Raw genomic sequence first — 22,354 nt, 5'->3', positions numbered from 1 at the left:
ATTGCTTATCATAACAAACAGTATTAAAAAGCTAACTGTATGCACCCCTAAAAAATTATCTTTCCTTCCCAGGTGTTATAGTGACTGAAATTCTACTATATTTTAGAAATTCACTTACTTATATTAGGCACTGCTCCAATTTCCTTACAATGCCAATGGGTCATTATTTAGATTTTCCTAGGCATATTTAATTGCTGGCATTTTCAATATAAGAACCACCTAAAAAATTACTGTAATAGATAGCTTCTTTCCAATAATCTCACTTAAGATGAAATTGTTCATAGGTGATTTAACATGTTTTCATGTCATATACTTATCAGGTCACTTTCCACTATGAGAAATAGTACCCGTGCCCCATGAAGGCACTGGAAATTTTGTGCAAAGGAAGGATCATTAAAAGGGAGACAATATACACAAAAGGCAGGGGAAAGAATCCTATAAAATAAGCTTAAACTCCTCACAATCTATCAAGACTAGGTGTGTATAAGGAGTTAATGTTACCAAAAAAATCAAGAGTCAGAAACAGAAAAGAAAGATATTTTCAGTTGCCCCCACACCCCTAAAAATCAATCAGAGTCAATAGTCATATCGAAGTAGGATGATGGTGATAAAGGGAAAGAGAAAAAAAAGAGATATTTCCCATAAACTCTATGTTATTGATGACTGGCCACACAGAGGCTAATGTCCACAACAGGAATGAGCATTTACAAACTCATGCATTAAATCTCTGTTCTATTATGATGAGAAAAAAAAAAAAAACCTTTGTTAACTTAAGATTTTTGTGCCTCAATCACAGAGCCACATGAAATTATTAACTAGGCCCAAAATGCAAGGAACTAAAAGTGTAACATACTTGTCGGGAATTTAAATGCATTATTATTCATTAGTAGGCACTAAAAGCTACAATAAAGCAGACTTCAGTGAACCTATTTCAACTGACATTGGGTGTAAATATGATTTGATTAAATGTGTTCTCTTGCCTGTCCAGCTACAGCCTATAAGTCTGCTCCAAATCCTAGCAATACGTGTTGTATTTGCTCTCTATTTGTAGTAGTTATGTTTATTTGACTTAATGCACGTTATATCATATCATCTTGCTAGGATTGTTTTTCTTTTTTTATTTGTGTGAGTGTGTGAAATTTTGTCACATGTAAAGATTTGTGTAACTACTACCACCATAATCAAGGTACAGGACTGAATCATACAAGAGAGAATTCCCTGTCCACCCTTTTATAGTCATATACTGTCCCTAACACCTGGCAACCACTATGTTGTCTCTATCTTTATAATGGTGTCATTTTTAGAGTGTTATAGAAATGAAATCATATGGGATATATCTTTTTATTGAAGATTCACCTATTTTTTGAAGTACATATATGGCATATATATATATATATATAAAACATTTTATATATGTTTAGATTTGTTTTATATTTATATATATATATAATCACATTCATATATTTACATGGTATAATCTTGCCTCAAATTTTATTAAAGTGTTTCTAAGTTCAGTTTGATTCCATCTACAGCAAGACATTAGAGACAGCCCTGGGAAGAAAATTGCCAGAGTGTGGTCTGCCGAGCTCTGTGCTTTTAAAATGGCTCAATAGCTCTGAGAGCTGGAGTCTATGATAAAGCTGAAAGGCACCTAATATGAGAGTATTTGGAGCAAATCTCCCCCACCCCCCACCCCCCCAGAGCGCTGTCTTTGGAAGGCACCACTGGGGAGGGTGCACTCTTAGGAAGGCAGGCAGCTTTGCTCCCCAGCTGTGATGTTCATGTCACCTTCACTGGGATTTTTTCACAATGGAGAAGCCTCATGAGTGATTTTGCTGAACAAGGTGAAGATAAAGAGTTAATGACTTCTAACCAGGCCATAAATTAACCTTTTTTGTTTGTTTGTTTGTTTGTTTACAAACTGAAGGAAAAGGTGCTCAGGAGGACTAATAAACACCCACATCTAAAAATAACTCCTTAATTAACAGCACACTCCACAGTCATTCTAATTAAACTGGCCAGGCTAAGGATTTAGGCCAGCTCCAGGGTTTTGTACCTTAGAGTTCCCTAAACACGGAAATCATTTGAACTTCATGGGGAAGTAGCAGGTAGGCAACAGAGTAGAAGGGTGTCAGAGACAGGGAGTTAATTGCATTTTAAGCAAAGAAGAGGCAGTAGACTGGAAGTCAAGCTGTGCAGGAGGTCAGGGTGAGAAAGGGAAGGACCAACGGTGGAACCAGAGGGGCCCAAGCCACCGGTTCCAAGCAACCTCCATGATGGGTCTGAGAATGGGGGAGGGGGCCACGTGATATAAGAAGTGTCTATCTCTGGGACATTAACCCCAAACTAACATGGAGGAAGAGTAGGCACCTGTCCAAAGTGGAAGGATTTCAAGAGTTCAAATAACAGCAACAGCCAACATTTGCTGAGTTCTTATTTTGTGAGTTGCACTATGTCAACACGTATTGCCTCATGTAATGCTCGCAACAACCCATCTTACAGATCATAAAACTGAGGCTTAGAAAGTTATGTTACTTGCTCAAGGTTCCCAAGCAAGTCAGTAGAGGAACCGGGAAATGGGCCCACACAGATTGAGACACTGTGCTGCCTTATTAAACAGAGACTACCTACTACCAGGACTCCTGTGATGATTCAGGAGGGCCTTATAGTTACTAGGTGCTCAATAAATATTCCCCCCAAATCTTTCACAATAACCTATGTCAGACCTTAAAAAAAAAATCTACCAATGATATTTGTTCCCTTTGGGTAATGCCTGTGTGTCTAGCAGTCCTCTAAAAAAAAAAAAAAAAAAAAAAAAAAAACACAACCACAACAACAACACAAATACAAATAGTATATATTATATGCAACGTTCCTGAAAACTTCCACCAGATTTGAAAAAGGAAAACCGGAACGTGACTTACATGCTGTAAGAGCAGTTTCATTCTCAGAGAGCTAATATATTAGAAAACATTCCTCTTCTTACAGACCTGGTTTTTTATTATATCTTTTTTACATATGACACATCCACTTTAAGTTTCCAGCTAAAACCTCAATGAGGGCTGAATAAGCCTAACAAGTAGTGCACCAAATGATTTCAAGCTTTCTAACACTGACATTAGCACTTTTATCATCTCCATTAATTTTTGTAAGATTTTATAAGATTTTACTTATTTATTATTTTAGAGAGACAGAGAGAGAGAGAGAGAGAGAGGGAGCGCAAAAGCCGGGTAGGATCAGGGGAGGAGCAGAGGGAGGGGGACAAGCAGATTCCCCTGAGCTGAAATCAAGAATCGGACACTTAACTGAGCCACTCAGGAGCCCCAATTTTTATAACATTTTTTATAGAAAAAGTAAGAGTCACACAAATATTCATATAACCCCCCAAATACTGATGTGGGTAGAGACACTAATATTCCCAAGTCTCATCTGGCAGGTAAGACCCCTGCACATCAGCTTGAAATGTTTGTTCATCATCTTAATGCAGCACGAAAAAGGTAGTTCATATGTACTGATGTTGAATACATGGAAAACATTGGAAAGTCATGTATTTCATGAAGCCAGTCCACCCATTCCTACCTGTTGAGGATTTAAATTTGTTCAGTTACAAAAGCAAGAGACTCTGGCATCAAGAGGAAGGCAAATAACGAGGCAGACCAGAGAATGGTAGACACTATGGCAAACTTAAGCAGCACCAAGCTGTCTGGAGAGGACTGTGGCTATGCATCTGCCGATGGCCACTAGGAAGAGGGGGCCCCAGGACACATACCATTTCTTGGCTTTTATCTGAAATTTCCCTACTGCTAGAACTTAGTAACTAATACTTAAAAAGAAGAAAAAAGTAAGCACTGTGCTGGCCAAAGAAAATAAGTCTGAGGCTAGATCCAACCTACAGACAAGGGAACTACATCCTCTAGATGAAAGACATCTAAGGATGAATTCTAATTGCTTGAAAAGGAGGAAAGAGGGTCTGGGGGTTTAATTGGGCAAAAGGCCCAGAAGTGAGCATGAGCACGCTTCCATGCCAGAGCATCTCTAAAGAAGGGCAGAGGAGATAGAAGAAATACAAGGTAAAAAGACAAAGCTAAGAAGCTTTGCTTTCTTTCCACTGTGCATAATGCTAGCAACAGCTGAAACTGTAGAAAGAAAAAAAATAGATAAAAATGGCTGGAGATGTCTGTGAGCATGTTGAATATCATGAGGCACAAATGAGCCAAGTGAGATATGAAGAAGCACTCATTTCACACTCTGGAACAGTGAGCTGGTGACAATCACTGCAGCCAACGTTTCTAGGCATCAATGTGTCCAGCTCCATGCTGTGTGCTTTAGAGAGATTATCACCTATTTAACCCTGACAACAAAATCAAGTAGATACAATTCTCCCCGCTTTACAGATAAGGAAACCGAGGATTGGAGACATTAAGTGTCTTGCCCAAGGTCATAAAACTGGTGGGTGCAGAGCAGACCTAAGCCAGGACTGTGCGACTCCAGTGGCCGAGTTCTTTATCAACGTCCACTATTGTCTCTCTGGCTGGGCTTGAAATGGAACCAGAAGAATAAAGTCCTGAAATGTTGCAGGTGCACAACCCTTCAGGAGTTTAAATAGCTAGAGAGAGCGAGGGAAGCGTATGTTCTCCTTTTCCTGACAACGGCATTTTATGGGGAGCAGAATGAGGTGTTGATCAGAGCCGTGTATCAATATGCCCAGCGTTGCCTTCACCTTCCTCTGATACTTCTGTGTGGTGTGACACTGGCCAGGTCACTGGAGCCCTCTGTGAAGTTCTCTACGGTTCAGTTCTCCATCTGTACAATGAGAACATTATTACATTTAGCTGCCAAAGAAAGGAGACCCCAAGAGGATTTCCTAAAGTCTCCCCCTGCACATTTTCAAAAAAGACTTTCAAGGGTAGCATTGCCAAATTCCTTCAGCACCCTTCTGTTACTCTGGAACGTGCTTAAGAATTCACTGCAGTGTGCCAATTCCCAGGCTCTTTGGCTATTTGAAGAGCCCATAATCCAGTCAGTAATCACCTCTGACTCTATGGGATTTGTTTTTGCCTGTTTTCAACCAAAGAAATGAGAGAAAGTCTTACAAAGTGTAAAAGCCCAAAGTCAGGCCCCTAACCTAAAGATGAGGACACAAATGATAAGGACAATAATATAAAAGTGGCTTTTAAAAGTTATTCCTAAAAATACTGTTAACATCACAACCCATACCAATGTATCTGCTTAGCTGCCCTTTCTTGAGGTAAGAGAGTGAGATTTTCAGAGAAGATCACTCTCAAAACCTTCACAACTAAAGACCTCAACAGTAACCCAGGATAGCGACATATCTGAGCATCCAAAAGTCAGAAAAGCTTCATAAATGTATACTGATGGTGATTGGGAAGACAACACTACAGTTCAATCAATGTTAATATATTGTGTTGCATTTAATCTTAATTTGAGTGAAAGATGTTGAGGGGAGTCACACAAACTACAGTGGGATGACCCACCCTAGCCCTGCATGTGAACAGTGTCTGGTCCACCCACACTACTTCGCAGGTGGAAAACCTCCCCATCAGCTGGCACCTCCCTACTGCCACACGATTGTAGAGCCCAATGCTGGGCTTAGGAATGGATTTCCTTGACTCCTGCTCTTTGAAATTCTGAGACATTGGCTTATTCAAAAGCACCAGTAGTTTTTGAGAGCTTAATGTATTAAGGTGCTGAAATTCTTAAACAAACTATATCCTGGTTTTTTTCAACAAATACATTGGAAGAAATAAAGGAGTGAGGGAAAGGGAAATCCATACATTAAAAGAAACTTTGAGACATAGCAACAAATTACAATGTATGAACCTCATTTCATACTAATTTCAATAAATTATAATTTTTTAAAAATTATGAGACAAAGAAATTTAAACACTCTTGTATATTATATAATATTAAGGAATTGGTGTTAATTTTTAGAGGCAATAATGATATTATGCTTGGTTTTTTAATATATTTTTATCATTTAGAGAGAACACGCTAAAACATTTAAGGGTTATAGCACATGTAATGTCTGAGATTTGTTTCAAAATAATTCTGGAAAAGAAGAGAAGTGGGTAGAGTGTTTCAGGCATTATAAGTTGGGCATGAGTTGAAAACTGGTAAAAAGTCAGGTGATGTTTAAGCGGGGGTCTTTACACGATTCTCTCTCTTTCATATATATTCGAAATTTACCGTGATAAAAGACAAAAAGAGATTGTGGCTATCAGCTTCTATCAGTTAGAATAGATATTTGAGAGGGAACTCTTTTGGAAGAGGATGCCCACAATTCCATGCAACTACGGCTGATTTCATGTAATTAAACAATGTACTCCTTTTTAAAAATAAAATAACTTTAAGGCACAGATGACCCCTTTAAGCAGTGGTCCTCTAATGCCTTACTGCTACCAAGCTATAGATCTTCTTTCTAAACGGCCTGCTGATGCATCTCCATCTAAAAGATGATCAGAAAAAAAAAAAAAAAAAAAGATGATCGGAAGACAGAGCAAACTCATATCCAAAATTGAACTTATTTTTCCAAACAACCTACTTCCTCATTCTTAGTATTATTGCAAGCCCCATCGACTCAGTAGCCCAATCTATAGCCTAAGAGTTATTTTCAACTTCCCCCTTTTCCTTGTCCTTACGTCAATCTACTTGTCATATCCAATCAATTCTAGATCAGAAAGGGTCCATCAACAATGAACTGGCATAGATTCTGAGAGTGACAGAACTGAAAGAGGGAACAAAGGGCCTGCCAGTCACCCAGTCACATGTAAATATCCCCACCCAGTGGAGTCACCTACAAAGACCCACAACCATAAGGAAGAGCAGTAGCAATGAGAAACCTGCCACTTTACGTGAAGGCACCTCTAACTCCTCTCAGGGCCTGATATGGTAAGAAGAGGTTGGGCATAACCATATTCCCCATCTACCAGGGAGCTCAAGCACACTCAGAGGAAAACAATAAACCAAAACCCTCTTCTATAAGAGGACCAAACCACAATCTGCAGACTACCAAAATGGGAGAATGAGAAACGCTGAGTTGTTCAAACGGCAAAAGGAGACTGTAACAAAATACAAAAATAGCAGGGAGAGTAATAGAACTTAATTGCTGTCTATGAACAGTATCTGAATCTATTGTATCAATGATACCATGATTCATCCCCACAAGTCAAACTTGGAGCCAAATGAACAAAAGAAAAAAAAATCGCATTTGACAAGAAAGATGCTTGCAACACATTTAATTTTGCATAAGGAATGTAAATTTCCCAAGGATTTGACCTAAAGCATTAAACCAGCCCATATATTGTTCTAATCAATTAGGCCTTCCTGCATCAGCACTTTTGCCTTGCAAACAACCAAAGCCATCATGTTCTCTAATCAACAGAAAAAAAAATTCATACAGATTGGTTTTTTTTTTCATTTGTTTCTTATTAAATTTCTAGAAAAAAAAAAACAAGAACTTCTCAAACATCTGAGGATCTCTGCAAGTGGAAAGGATGAGTCATCATTAAATGACACCCATCTAGGGGCACCTTGGTGGCTCAGTGGTTGAGCACCTGCCTTTGGCTCATTGTGATCCCTGGGGTCCCTGGATTGAGTCCCCACATCAGGCTCCCCATGGGGAACCTGCTTCTCCCTCTGCTTATATGTCTCTGCCTCTCTGTGTGTCTCTCACGAATAAATAAAATCTTTTTAAATAAATAAGTAAATAAATAAATGACACCCATCTGAAAGGGAGAAACAGCTAGATGCTACTTGGTAGTTGTCTTGGGGCTTTTCAACATTCTGAGATTTAAAACTATGGACTTCCACATTGAGAGATGTCATTCAGAATTATCCAAATTCAAAAAATGGAGCCCTCAACACTACTCTGGTGACTATTCAATTTATCAAAATTGGAAAAGTGTATATTTTTAGCTAAAATGAGCTCAGAGATAATTATTCCATACTTTTCAACCTCTGTATGGAAATGCAGCAATCTCTGTGGTACGCCCTTTATTAATTCTGGTAATAATATCAATCAAATATTTACTGAACACTTACTATGTGGCAGTATGGTATGCAAAGCTCACTCTATACTTTATCTCATTTAATCCTCACCAAATCCTATGAGGTTGTCATAATTACTAACCCCATTTCATAGATGGCAAAATTGTGGCTACCAATCAATGAACATTCTACTGACTTCTCCATAGACAAGAGTGTAAGAGCAGTGAATAAATGCCCCAACACAGAAAACTTCTTTAGTTCTATACCAGTTCTTTAGTTCTTTAATAATAACTTTAAATTTTCCACTTCTTAAGCCCTCAGAAAATGTCTTCATAAGGAACAAAAGTTCATATCAAGGATTTTCCTACAAAACTTCAATGATATCACCCTAAGACTTACTCAGTATCTTCAGCATTTAGGTCATTTCATTGCTCATTGGACTCTCCAGAACATAAAGATACAAATTAGACCGATGCTTTAAGAGCCTCCTGTGTGCCAGATAGCACACTAATAACTTGTGAATTATTTAATTTTCACAATGTAACTATGAGACAGTACCTTTCATAGCAGACAGGTATAAACCCAGAGTAAAGGGACTCACAGCTGATAAAGGCTGAGGCTGGCATATAGTTTGAGGTCTTCCAATTCCAAAAGGAGGATAAGAGACTGGTTAAGTTAAGAGACTGGTTAAGTTGCTTGCGTTGGGGGGAGGTAGGGAAGAGAATATATTTTGCAACAAAAATATATTGAAACAAAAAGCCAAAGGCTGGATAGTTTATTGGAGGTTTTTAATTATTCATTCAATTCTTGGATCTGGATGGCAGCACAGAGAATGTTGTTCTGGTTCCAAGTTTCTTTTGAAAATTTTAACATGGGCTATGTAAGTAGTGAAATGTAAAGGCTCGCAGCCCGATGCTCTTGCTTTCTGCAATACAGAGTCCTCTGCTTCTCATATTTCTATCCAGAGCAGCATTAGGAGATATAAAAAGGTGTCTCAAATTTCAGCAAAGAAAAAGGGAAATGGGAAATCACATCAACAAAAACATTCATGATTGTTTTCTGATCTGTGACTGTGCCTGATAACTATTCTCATAAACTTAAATTCCAACCAATGAAGTCAATAATGGTAGATGACCTACATTGTTGGCATTTTGAGGCAAATGAACTCAGCCTTCTGCCATTCTAACAGCAGTAGCAGCAAATACTGGCATGAGTGTATTTGCTAGTGTATTCTTGTTCTGGATCCCCTGAATGGATCTCTCTGTTTCAAAGAATATCCCTGGGCCCCAAATACCAGGTGAACCATACAATGTAGATCAATAGATTTTTCGAGTGCAATAATTGTTTCTCTCTGGGAGATCCCCATTAGCCCCAGAAGGAAGAATACTTTGATTGACCTCGAGGAACACAGCAGATGTGGATAAACTGTGTGTGCTGCTGACCTTATCAGAAGAGAGCCAGGCCTTGAAAATCACAGGGGAACACCCTGGGCATGTGCATGTGGGCTGTGGGAAACCAAACAGCTGGTCAAGTGTGTGCTTTCTTTAAAAAATATAAAATAAAATAAAACAACAACCAAACCCCAAACTGCTTCCATATGAGGAGAAAGAAGTATCTGAATTAACTGTATTTCTTGATATTTAAAAACATTGCCAGGAAATAATAACATGAATAGAAACAAGAGGAGATATGTTGTAAGGATCTAGGAATCTTTAATCCACTAGTGAAAAGATTTTCTACATAAAATCCTGCTTAAGCTCCTGGGGACAGGGAAGAAGTTTACTATGTTAGCTTTGATATATTTCTTGCTCTGTGTAGGGGCTCTGTAGCCAAATAAGATGGCAGGAAGAGGGTGGACATTCAGCAAAATTGATTTCTCATATAGATCCAACCCAGAGAAAGAGGTTAGAATTCTGAGAGAGGGAGGAGCGAAGGGAGAGAGAGGGAGAAAAAGAAGGAAGGTAGGAAGGAAGGGGAATCTAGAAGATGCTCTGGAAAGTCTTGATTTGGAATGGAAGGAATTTTTATCTCCACTGAAATCACCACCAACACCAACCGGACCAGATTTGTTTGGAACAGAGGCGAGCCCTACTCCCCTGCCACACACTGCAGCAAGAAACTGAACACGTTGCTAGTAGGAAGAATCACAAGCCGCTGAACCCTCACACATCTGAGGAAGCAAAATGTGATCCTGGGCAAAGCACTGCAATGAGAGCTCAGGAGATGAGCTTTTACCATCTCAGGCTTCAATTATTCCAGTTGTGCAGCAAAACCAGTGCACTCCTGAACAAACAGAGCAGACACGGGGACATGAAAATAAACCCTTGTCCATGTGCCAGGAGACGACTTATAGGAAACCCAGAGACGCCTCCTTGGAATCACAGCAGATGAGGACTAAGGGGAAACTAAAATATGAGTATCCGTCATCAATTCAGATGTTAAAGACCTAGAATAATTTTCATTCATTCATCCACCTACCCGCCCACCCACCCAACTAGTATTTAAGGCAGCCTACTATGTGCCAAGTACAACATTAGGTGCTAGAGATATAGGGCCAAACTAAGACAAGAGCCTTCAAAGAGTTCACGGCTCACAAGAGAAAAATGACATGAATTCACTTTCAATAGCACAGTGTAGTGGGTAGACCTTAGGTCAGGGTGACGGAAGAGGGGGCAGATGGAAAAGCAGAGGCTGGAGGCGGGAGGGTGGAGGTAGACACACTGAGAAAGTTGCAAAAAGTTAACGTCTATTAAACTTTCATTTTGAACACCTCTGAGCAAACCATGCACATTTCTCCAGCGATCACAGGACACACCACTCCCTGTTGTCTTACGTGGGGTCAGATTAACACGTTCATGTTATCTTAGCCTCCGGCACCACTGGCATTTGTGTGAAAGAATCCTGAGCCAAGTCATGGCCAAAGCACATATTGCCAATGCCCATAGGTCTTTTGCAAGGTGCGAGGGTGTTTCTGGATGTCATAGTAACTTGCAGGTGCTACTAGAAGTTGTGACCCAGGACCAAGAATGCCCCCCACACACACACATACCATCCTGCAAGGCCTGGAAAAGGGGTTCATGAGGAAGACTTGCTGATCCCTGAGTGCCTGGAGCACCTCATTTGAGAAACTCTGGGCCAGATTGTGTCATGAGCCACATTTGCACCTTAACCTTAATATTTGTCTGATTTATAACACTGGCTCCATTTGAATTATCAACCTTTTAAAATTACTAACCAGAGAGCACACACAAAGAATTCCACAGAGAATCTTTATTTGTAATAGATGCTGAGAAAGAGACATGTTTTGCTATAGTTAAAAGAAGAACAGTACTTTCTTCCCTGAAATAGTAGCAGTATCTGGTGTCATAATAGTCTTCACAAAAACAAAATGTCCCTTCCCACTGGGGTTTCATGATTTCATATCAGTGCCCCATTAGAGAAACCAGAAGGACTACTACCCCAAACCACCTTTAAAGGGGTTAGCTTTCACATGTGATATTCCCAGCACTGCCCTCCTTTTGATGGCAGTAAGTGCTGTGGAGGGGATGAGGGGCTACTTACTGCACACATTCGGAACAAGAACAATGTAATGGAAACATTTCTGGTTGGCCATACAGGGCACAGACCAATGTGGGAATGGTTCAGAGCCACTCATGTCAGCACTTGCTATTCTGTGCTCCCCCCTCCCGGTGTAAAAAATCAAGGAAAAGAAGTAATTGTAATGCTCTTGGCATTACAGATTCAGAGTGTGCAGAAAAGGAGGAATTACGTGTCTGCTGGGATTCAAAGGCACATTGCTGGTGTCTTCTAGACTTCCCGACTGCACAGAGAGAGACGAGGGAAGGTCTGCCCCAAGGATGTTCCTGACAAATGACTGCCCAGGATCATACTCAGGGGTGAAAGGCATGAAGATGGACAGTAACTCTGTGGTCAAGCCATTATTTCAGTTTTTCAGCAGGTCCTACTGTTGGGCAAATGAGACAGAGACTGGTCTTCATGTATCTATAATCATTAAAGAGCAGTGAGGGGACTGTCTTCAGTTGCAAGTGTGGAAGGCTCCTATTTCTTAACAAAAGCATAAAACCACTACTGCCATTTAGCATTCCACTCCCCTTACTGCCAACGAACGTCCTTGAACACCGAGCCCCACTTTTGATGCACCCGCTCACTTATCCCCACTCTCATCAGTCTGGCTTCTGCTGCTGGGAGACTCCTCACACATTCACTAGGTCAACCCCCCCACCCCCAGCCTATTCCATTCTCACTGTCTGGTGGCCTTTCCTCAAATTCATTCATTCACTCATGCAGTATTTATCAAGAAGCCACTAGATCCCAGCATTATCCTAGATCTGGTGAAAACAGCAGGAATGAGAGAATGAGGTCCCAGTTCTCATGCAACTCAGAGTCTAATGGGGCCGAGGGGAAGACAGGTAAGAAGTGAGGAAAAAAAAAAAAAAAAAGGAACAGGATCATTTCAACTACCAAATAAGCATGCTTCACACAGCTGTTCTGAGGATTAAATGAATGAGGAAACACTTTCAGTAAATGCATAGGACAATGGAGTGGGCATTAACTAAGGGCTCAGAATTGGCAGCTAGTTCACACTTCTATTACTATTCTCATCACACTTACCCTGGGTGGTAAAGAAAAGCCTACCTGAAGAAGTGGCATTTGAGCTGAAACCTAAATGATGATTAGAGACCAGGTGAGGAAAGACGGTGAGGAAGAGCATTCCAGGCTGAAGAAAAAAAAAAAAGCCACGGTGGGAAAGAACATGAGAGGGTCCTGGGAACAGAAGAAAGGGCCGTATGGTGGGGCAGTGTGGGTGATGGAGAGGGGGCAAGAAATGAAGGTGAAGTGGTGAGCAGGACCCAATCAAGCGGGGCCTTATGAGAATATAGAAGGTCTCCCTGTTCTGAAAGTAACTTAAACAATTTGCCTGTCCACAGGACTTGTAGCAACCTGTCGTCTCTACAAAGGCAACCCAAGCCAGAGCAATTACCTGCATCTGCGTAGAGCTTTGCATCTCACTGACACTAATAAAATACTGGACAGGTGGTCAACAAACTTTGAAGTGGTCCCTATAGATTAAGGAACAGAAGACAAGTGCCTTAACTTCTCTACATTTGTTTGGCAATCTACAAAATAAAACGGATATAATTAGATGGTCTTTCTGGTCCTTTCCAGCCTGTGATTCTATATTTCTATTCCTGCATTTCCACTAGGTCTGAAAACAGATCTAGGCCAGTAGAGCTATTGCATACTTTCTGTAAAGCTAGATCTTTACGTATCCTATCAAGTGATCTGCTAATTAGAAAATAGTAATTTTCTTGAGCAATATTACTATGTAAAAAAGTAAAAGCAACAACCCAAATCTGCCTCTTCTAAGACTGATTTTGTAAGAAAATCTTATCTTCTGATAAATACAAGATCGGACCAGGAGGCTTTTCACTCCTTCCTGCGTGCAATTAACAGCAAATACCTTGTCATAAACATTTTTGAAAGGTCAGAGATGGCAACAGTTTTGCTAAAGAGATAAACAGTCAAATAAAACAGTGCCCTGGTAATTCCCAGGCTTCAAAAAACAGCATATGTCCGATCAATAATGAGACACACAAAAAGGATTGTGGGATAAAAGGGCGGGTCCAATTTGAGGTATTAAAAGCTTGCCTAAGTCATTTTTTTCCCAACACATCTTGTGTTGCAGCAGATACTAGAGCCATGAGTGGGCAATGTTAGAAAAATAAGATTCTGGCTATGAAACAAAAGACTGTTTTAGGTTGGAGAAGTAAATAATAGTAAGAATAAGGACTTTTGCAAAAGCCAAGGTAAGAACATATTCCCTCTGTAATCAACTATTGAGCTCAAATTTCAGATGTGATTTTGGATTTATTATTATTGCCTTTTACCTTTGTCCTTGCACAAACTACAGGAGCTCAAAGGATGCTAGTTTATTCCTAGATGTGTATATTTATACTTTAAATGTGCCTTAGAAGTAGTGTGTTTTCTGTATATGTTCCTATCTAGTACTGTTGTCTTAAAAGTAAATTTAACTTTTTGTGCATCGAAGAGATACATTTACTTTCCAAACTGTTCATTGTAAATTTTAGTATCTTAAATAAGGCATTTCTAGTCCTTATGGCAGATTTTATATTCCTGGCAAAGGTATTTTATCACTTAAACTGCATTACACATTGATTATCTATTATCTGTTCATATTAAGAAGGCTCTATCAATTAATGTTTACTAAACAATCAATAAAATCTGAGTGAAACCAGAATAAACTCAAACAAATACGTGCGATGAAACTCAGAGAAAATTGAGACCATGTCCACTTAGAAGGGCAACTTTTGTGAGATCTCATTTCTTCCTAGAAGATCTAATTTATCTTTTTTAATGCCATCAAAGTTAATAATGGATGACATGTCTTATAGCTTCAGTGATGCAGCAACTTGTCGATAACACAGAGAATTTAGAAACCAATTCATCAATTCATGATTTTTTTTTAATTGGACCATGGATGGTTAATTCTAAGTCATTAGACTCTCCAGTAGTAAACCTCTTGAAAGAGGGTGTTAATACAGAAGGTAGCTATTCCCTATCTCCTCAATGAATAAGAGTTCCTATTCTGTCTCAATAACAGGTGGCACTTTACACTTTGAGCATTTTGGGGGTAGGATGAAGATATGTAAGATATGGGAGAAGATATGGGAGAAAGTGAAGTAAAAGAAAAAAAAGAGGGGCCTATATATTATATATATTTATGTATATATAATTACAGGCTTATGTATAATCATATACAAATAATTGCATATATGTGAGGTGTTTATATATTTATATTTGTTCTTATGTAGGTTTATATTTAAATATATATTCTATAGATCTATATTTAAATATATATTCTTATGTATTTATTTACATTCAAGTATATTTGCATTTATATGTATTTTGTTATAGGTATATTTACTTCACAAATACCTCTCTCCCAGACACTCACAATGAGTCTATTATATTCTGGGCAAATAAGAAGGAATGCAGCTTTTTCTTATTTCCTTATTCAGAGGGGAGGTGGGGTGGTCGAAGGATTTCCCCACATCTCAGTTTTGCACTTACTGGTAAGTCTGCTACTCATGCATTTGCATATTGATATTCCATTTCCCATTAAATGTCCATGTTGGAAGGGACCTTAGTGATTATCTGGACCCCCTTAGATCCTTCCCAGTTAGGGAACCGGAGGCCCAGGAACATTAAGAGGCGTCCAGGGTCACACAGCCAGTTAGAGGTAGTTCCAGCCTCCCAGCTCCCACCCCCAGCAATCATCGCACCATGCTTCTCTGTTCTCCCCTGCTCAAGAGCACATCTCTGACACTCACAATGGAGAAATTAATGAGTCTGCAAGTTAAAGATTCGTTTTAAACAAATTGGTTCATTACTATTTAATTGAGGAGGCTTCAGAGCAATAAAAGCCTTGCTTACCAAAACTAGATAAGCAGCTCATGAAACATTGAGCTCGAGAAACTCAAAAACTGTCACAAGTCAATAAGTGCTGCCTTTCTGTTTGATAAATGCCACCCAGTAGCTTCAGAAGTATCAGAAACTAATGGTGTCCCGGCACTCCATAGGCATACATTAATGGGATCAGGAACATAAAATATAAACAATAATGTACATATTGATTGTTCCGGACATTTGAAGCCCTGCTAACATTTGAAAGGTCAGTCGTTGTACTTGCATCACATTACAGATAAGTCATTTGCTTAAAGCTGGAAACTTGGCTCTCCATGTAAATTTATCTCGTGACCTATAAGCTTAATCATGCCATGCCTCTGTTGGCTTCCTTAGGCTGTCTGGCATAAAAAATATACCAGAAGTGCTTAACCCCATAAAGCATATTCAAATAAATGACAATATACACATTGCCAGGAAGGATACTGTGGGGGAGAAATCTATTTTCTAGGCTGAATAAATGCCATGACCCAGGATTTTTACTCTGACAGAACATATTCAAAGGTTTCTATAAGGCACTTACTACATAAGCTTACAAATGAATCTGTGTGTGTTCAAGGTGTTTCAAAAATACACCAGTTTTGAAAGTACAATGCCAAAGTTACTTTTACTTTCACCGAAAAAACTAAATTTGGTTTAAATAGTTCACACTAGAGCACAGGCATTTTTTCCTACAACGAAAGATTTCTTTTCAGAGCTCCTCCAAAGCAATCTAACAATGTGAAGATTGTCTGGCTGCCTGTGTAGACAGGATGTCTCCTTGCTGGAGCTTTCACCCCTGAAGGCACCTGTCCCCCCACCGAAATCAGTCAGGCTTCCATGTAGTTCCATGTAGCAGTCTTTCTGCTGCTCCCACCTCTGAATGAAAGGATAGTGGATGCAGATGCTCCTTCCCCCAAATGCTAAGTCTCTTTCTGGAGTCAGAATCCCACTGCTGACTTTTTTTTTTTTTTTTTTTTTGCAGGGGGGAGTTCAATTTGCCAACATATAGCATAACACCCAGTGCTCATCCCGCCCAGTGCCCCCACTCAGTGCCCGTCACCCAGTCACCCCCACCCCCTGCCCACCTCCCCTTCCACTACCCCTTGTTCGTTTCCCAGAGTTAGGAGTCTCTCATGTCCTGTCTCCCTCTCTGATTTTTCCCACTGATTTCATCTCCTTTCCCCTTTATTCCCTTTCACTATTTTTTATATTCCCTGAATGAACGAGACCATATAATGTTTGTCCTTCTCCAATTGACTTACTTCACTCAGCATAATACCCTCCAGTTCCATCCATGTTAAAGCAAATGGTGGGTATTCATCGTTCCTAATGGCTGAGCAATATTCCGTTGTATCCAGAGACCACATCTTCTTTATCCATTCATCTTTCGATGGACACCGAGGCTCCTTCCACAGTTTGGCTATTGTGGATGTTGCTGCTATAAACATCGGGGTGCAGGTGTCCTGCCATTTCACTGCATCTGTATCTTTGGGGTAAATCCCCAGCAGTGCAATTGCTGGGTCATAGGGCAGGTCTATTTTTAACTCTTTGAGGAACCTCCACACAGTTTTCCAGAGTGGCTGCACCAGTTCACATTCCCACCAACAGGGCAAGAGGGTTCCCCTTTCTCCACATCCTCTCCAACATTTGTGGTTTCCTGCCTTGTTAATTTTCCCCATTCTCACTGGGGTGAGGTGGTATCTCATTGTGGTTTTGATTTGTATTTCCCTGATGGCAAGTGATGCAGAGCATTTTCTCATGTGCGTGTTGGCCATGTCTGTGTCTTCCTCTGTGAGATTTCTCTTCATGTCTTTTGCCCATTTCATGATTGGATTGTTTGTTTCTTTGGTGTTGAGTTTAATAAGTTCTTTATAGATCTTGGAAACTAGCCCTTTATCTGATAGGTCGTTTGCAAATATCTTCTCCCATTCTGTAGGTTGTGTTTTTAGTTTTGTTGACTGTTTCTTTGGCTGTGCAGAAGCTTCTTATCTTGATGAAGTCCCAAATATTCATTTTTGCTTTTGTTTCCCTGGCCTTCGTAGATGTATCTTGCAAGAAGTTGCTGTGGCCAAGTTCAAAAAGGGTGTTGCCTGTGTTCTCCTCTAGGATTTTGATGGATTCTTGTCTCACATTTAGATCTTTCATCCATTTTGAGTGTATCTTTGTGTCTGGTGTAAGAGAATGGTCTAGTTTCATTCTTCTGCATGTGGATGTCCAGTTTTCCCAGCACCATTTATTGAAGAGACTGTCTTTCTTCCAGTGGATAGTCTTTCCTGTTTTGTAGAATATTAGTTGACCATAGAGTTGAGGGCCCGTTTCTGGATTCTCTATTCTGTTCCATTGATCTATGTGTCTGTTTTTGCGCCAGTACCACACTGTCTTGATGACCACAGCTTTGTAGTACAACCTGAAATCTGGCATTGTGATGCCCCCGGCTATGGTTTTCTTTTTTAATATTCCCCTGGCTATTCAGATTTTTTTCTGATTCCACACAAATCTTAAGATGATTTGTTCCAACTCTCTGAAGAAAGCCCATGGTATTTTGATAGGGATTGCAATAAATGTGTACATTGCCCTGGGTAGCATTGACATTTTCACAATATTAATTCTTCCAATCCATGAGCGTGGAATATTTTCCCATCTCTTTGTGTCTTCCTCAGTTTCTTTCAGAAGTGTTCTGTAGTTTTTAGGGTATAGATCCTTTACCTCTTTGGTTAGATTTATTCCTAGGTATCTTATGCTTTTGGGTGCAATTGTAAATGGGATTGACTCCCTAATTTCTCTTTCTTCAGTCTTTCTTCAGTGTATAGAAATGCCACTGATTTCTGGGCATTGATTTTGTATCCTGCCACACTGCTGAATTGCTGTATGAGTTCTAGCCATCTTGGGGGGGGGGGGAGTCTTTGGGTTTTCTATGTACCGTATCATGTCATCTGCGAAGAGGGAGAGTTTGACTTCTTCTTTGCCAATTTGAACTTTGAGAGGTTGAAAGACAAGACTTGCAGTTTATGCCCTCTTTATGAGAATGGGCAAGAGTTGGAAGTATTCCACATCTCCTTCGAGAAGGCATCGGATTACCCTAAGTTTGAAGAGTTTCTCCACTTGTTGTCAAGGTAGGAACCAAGCTTTTAGCCCTGATTCCCAGCCCCTCACCCCCAAAGGTTGGTGATGGGGAGCGGACACAGGACAATGTCCCCTGGAAGAGGCCCTGCAAAAACACTTGCTAGAATCTCCTCTGGCAGAAGCGATTCCTGTATCTGTGGAAGAGTGAAAATACATATGCCTCTAGGCTGACAGTTTTAATCTTAAGTATTTCAACTGTTTCCTGTGAGGAAGGCAACCAGATTTTCTTTTGCATTCTATGAATCTTTTACATTGGCTTCTGCAAGATTCTACAACAGCTAAAACCAGCCATTTTGAAAATCAGATTTCCTTATTCATGAATGAAACTAGTTTCAAGAACATTTTTTAAATTTGTATTACATTCTTTAGCTATTGATAACCATTGTAAAATCACATATTTATAATTTACATTAGAATATCGCCATTCTAATAATAATTTTAAATCCCCAAAGGAGAACAACAGTAATTTTTTTAGTAGCCAAATGATCTGATTTGAATGTAAAAGGCCTCATTTCATAGTTTCCTAACAAAATCATTACCTATAGAAGAGATTTTTCTATTTTAAAATGTATATAAAACCTCAAGCGGACCAAAGGGATTAACATCGGTTTAATCAAAATCCAATGATTATATTTGGGCAAAAGAGAAGAACATTTCAATTCAAAGAGAGTTTTTGCTTCTTGCTTAAATCTACTCTGAATGTAGTTCCTACATGTAAATTGTATTCTATTAAGCAAAGTAAATAAGCTCACATTACTATTTTCCTGCTATTTAGATTTGTAAAGACTCCAAAAGCCTTCATAGCTCAAACCACTTTTATCACAATGAAACTGAACTGAGACAATCATATTAATATTTTGAGCAAAGAAAATTCAGGAGCCTGATAGTGATTATGTTTTTTGATAAAGAAATTGTATTCTGAAATACAGGTTGTAACTTCATTTTGTCCTAGAGCCAGTAGGATGAGGGACCTTCATACAAAGGAAAGGCATCATTTTTAAGCTGTAAACACTCTTTTAATTCCAAAATGTATCTTTTACTGAGTTAACTTTTAATTGTATAAAACCTGCTGCCTAAGAATCCCTTTAGAAGATGTCCTCTGTATTTTCTGTGCTTTAAATTTTAAACTGAGACTCTAAAGATCAATGAACAAGAAGAAAAACCTTTCATTTGAGACAAAAGAATCCTACTTCCCTACCACTTACAATAAGATAAATACAAAAAATGGTCAAAGTCATGACCATTATAAAAGTCATTATATCAAAAACTGTTCACACATCCTAAGATGCAGACTTACAGTGACGTTCAAGGACAGAGCCAACTGAACTATCAGATTGAAGTCACTGTGCAGGCCTCCCAAGGAGGTCTTCAGGGCAAAACTTCAAAATAAAAGGACGCTTATCATACATATCCTCCCTCCTAATGTTTCCTCCAAAGTGATGTGAATCTTTCAGGACTCAAGTCAGATTTACAGGTGGACTACTTTCCCTGTGCTCCGACTTTGGAATCTCTTCTTCCTTCTTGAAAACTACCAGCCGACTCTCTGGGTAGCAAGTCCACCAGGCCAAGGACTGGGTACCTCCAGGTCCTGCCCTTGGCGTCTCACATTTAGAAAACTAGAACTCGGCTATCAATATCACCTGAGTTTCAAAGAAACGTTCCCTGCCACAGTACCTAAACTCAAAGGATTTCCTTTTGACAAGAGGCGTGTGGTGATGTGAAAAGGGAAATGAGAGTCCCTACTGGGACTGTGAACATCCTCGCATTTGTAAGGCCAACTGCCACACTCTCGGCTTTTCTTATTCCCTGACAAGGCTCGTCTGGCCCTCTCCTGGGAGCCTTTTGACAGCAATTGCAAACAACAGAAGCCAGCAGGAATGTGTAAGAACAGGTGCTGGAGCCTCCCAGGGCAGCCTGCTTGCAGAGAAAGGGCGTCCTCAGAGCAGCATTGGGACATCCCACTTCGGAGATGCCCTCTTGCCCTCAGCCATTGCAAGATCTTGCTTCTTTTCATGCAGCAGATGTTTGGAACGAGTTGGAACAATGCATATGGCTCCTAAGTTGCTGCTGGCAAATTTTCTCGGTCAGCTTTTAAGGGGACTTTGGTGGGATTGCCAACAATATAAAACGAGGATGGAAAAATTCATTCTTGGGTTTGTGTTCAGATAAGGGAAATAATAATAAAAGGCTAGGACCTTTCCATATTACTCCATTATTCCAGCCTACTGCTTTCCACTTCCTACCACATCTCAGGAAAAGGGACATTCCTAGGTTCAGGGGATCTCCAGCATTCAAGAGGAAACAGATCAGAGAACACTTCCTCCACAAACAGGTCAGGAATATTCACATACTGCACACTCCAGCATGTTAGACCCCACTCCAGGAGCATCTGGCCAACTACTATTAACTCTTACTCTTTTCCACTTATTAAAATTGCTCTGTGGACAGAGTGCTCTGCACAGTGGGCATAGTCACCTGTGTCAGTGAACAACTACTCAGAGTGGCTATTTCGGCCAGCTTCTTAAAGTATGGTACATGGACTAGCAGAAGCAGCATGAGACATTGCCTGGGAGCTTGTAAGAAATGTTAAGCCTCAGGAGCTCCTGGGTGGCTCAGTCAGTTAATTATCGGACTCTGGATACTAGTTCAGTTCTTGATTTCACGGTCTGAGTTCAAGTCTCTCTTTGAGCTCCACACTGAGGGTGGAGCTTTCTCAAAAAAAAAAAAAAAAAAGTAAAATTTTGCCCTACACCAGACCTTTTGAAACTGCATTTAACCAGAACCCCAAATGATTCTTCCACAGATCCAAGTCTGAGAAGCACTATACTACAGCTTCTTAGAGCAAGTCAGTGCTCGGGATTCAGAGAGCAAGATCTGCCCTATACCAATGAGTGATTTACACTTCTCCAAGAGTACTCCAGAGCATGATGCAAGCCTCAAACTTCCCAGGATATACAGGCAAGAATCAATGAGTCTATGTTAGAGTTGAGAAGACTGAAGTCAAACAGTAGATGACTGGTGGTAGCAGAACTCAGTATTCCCAGATCTTAGATTTTTGCCCTTTTTGCTGCTTCAGCTAGTCCTAAGGAATGGCTCTTTCACATCTGGACCATGAATTTTTTTTTTTCCCTATTTGAATCATTGGTATAATGGAAAGAAGACTTCAAGTACGCTTTCTATCATTATTCACCCTCATGACTTTGAACAAATCACTTCTTTAGAAAATAGGTTGAAAGCCAAATGAAATGAAAAACATTTATAAAATAAAGTTATTATGTTAAAATTAGAATAGAGTAGGACCATGAGTTAGTAATAAGTAGCAAATACTATAAAAATATCAAGTTCTAATTTAATCTACAATTTCTGAAAACATATCCTAAGAAAATAATCCCAATGAAGAAAATGTTCCATGTACTAAAATGATCATTACAGCATTATTTATAATAGGTAAAAACTGAAAGCCACCAAAATACTCTCTTTTCAGGATATGGCTAATTAAAATATGGAACGTTTGCTCGTTTTACATGATATTCACCAAGACTTGGCAGCAGCGTGAAAAATTCTGTTACAATACCAAGAGGAAAAGCAGGTTATAAAACTGGTACATTATAATTCCAACCATGTCAAGACAGGCGCACGTCTAGAAAACAGTGGAAAACATTTGTGAAACCTATCCTGTTTTATCAGGATGAACAAGATATAGGTGACTCTTTTCTAAACTTTCAGTAGTTATCCA

The sequence above is a fragment of the Vulpes lagopus genome, chromosome 5 (assembly GCF_018345385.1).
Source record: "Vulpes lagopus strain Blue_001 chromosome 5, ASM1834538v1, whole genome shotgun sequence".
In the NCBI taxonomy this organism is placed as follows: domain Eukaryota; kingdom Metazoa; phylum Chordata; class Mammalia; order Carnivora; family Canidae; genus Vulpes; species Vulpes lagopus.
Note: the sequence above shows the minus strand (reverse complement) of the source record.